Source organism: Cucurbita pepo, chromosome 16 (assembly GCF_057944985.1).
Source record: "Cucurbita pepo subsp. pepo isolate OVF chromosome 16, ASM5794498v1, whole genome shotgun sequence".
NCBI lineage: Eukaryota > Viridiplantae > Streptophyta > Magnoliopsida > Cucurbitales > Cucurbitaceae > Cucurbita > Cucurbita pepo.
Window position 1 is genome coordinate 8,527,845 of NC_141813.1, and position 1,492 is coordinate 8,529,336.

Below are 1,492 nucleotides of genomic sequence, written 5' to 3' on the forward strand. Positions count from 1 at the left end.
TTAGCATAGGCCTTCCTTCAAACGGCCCCTCTTTTCTTTTTTGAATTAGAATAGAAAGAACGGGGCCTCACTTAATTAACTATTTGTATCGGATGAACGGAGGATGAAAGACAAAGTCAAGGGAGAAGTCGGCTTAATGATCGAAGAAAGGGAAGGGGCGTGGTTGGTGTGTCACTGGGTCAGTGGGGGAACCTGTAGGAAGGGCGGGACGACCCACCGAATTGAATTCACATCAGAAATCGACAACATAAAGACAAACAAAATCGTCGAATTACTTATGTATAGAAAGAAAACGAACCATTTCTATTCTCGGAGCTTAGGTATATGAAGAATGGCTTTTTGGTCCCTTTCGTCCAGTGGTTAGGACATCGTCTTTTCATGTCGAAGACACGGGTTCAATTCCCGTAGGGGATATGTACTCATTCCCTGCCTCTCTTAGTGTGAATTGTTGAGTGATCGCTCGCTATCTGGCTGAAAAAGGTGGTCCGGAAGCTTCCTCTCTCACAACAAGCAAGACGAGATCACCTTCTCAGTAATGGACTTCCTTTCATTCTTCCTTAACTTAGCCTTAGATGTCCTTTCATAGATTCTCGAACCTCCGACAGACGAAATCTCTATGCATGTGTTCTTTCTTTCCACATCATCTCTTTTGGCCGTCTTTCTTAGGCATTGAACCCCACCCACCTTAGGTGCTGAGTAGTGTCCCTACCTCCCTAATACCTAAAAACAAGTTCTGTCTATGGAGCCTAAAGCTTAAACCATGGTAGTAAGCAGTAAGTAAGTGGGCCTACCTAGTCTTTGCCTAGTCTTCGCCTTCTTCAGTGGCCAAGTTTCAGCATTCAACGTCGGCCTACCACCTTTCTTTTTCAAGGTTGAGTTCAATTCAAGTAGTCTTTCCTATTCTTATTGGTAAATAGCGTCTGGAAGGGAAGCGAATGAAGACATTATTGAATGAAAGAGATGTCGGGTCGGTCAATTGCATTAGGTAGGAGATGCAGGACCTGTCTTAACCGCAAGTGTATTCGCTATTCGATTCCATCCTCGATCCCACCCTATTAAACTTCCCAAGGTTCTCTCTCTTTTTGACTTTTCAGTGAAAAAGGGGGAATGAATCGGTAGACTTTCTATTCTATGTCGCCGGCTCATCAATGAGCGTAGATTGATAGAGATGGCTTTTGTGCTGGTCAATCTCTATTCCATTCTTGAGCAGGTATAGTTTTCTTTGATCAAAGGTGGGTAATCCATACTTTCGCCCCCTTTCCGTTTGGTCAGTCAGTCGTCTGGATCCGCCAGAGGGTCTTGAGCTAGCTTCCTTGAAGAGGCTTGATGGGATGGGAAAGAGAGGTAAAGTCAAAGAACAACCTAAGGAAGGTACCTCACAAGCTTTTGGATTCCATGGCTAAGAAGTAAGAAGGCTGACTGACTTTGGCAGATTTTAGGTGAGGGTGGAGGAGTAGGAGTAGGATAGATAGGAGGTGAGTGGTTGATATAA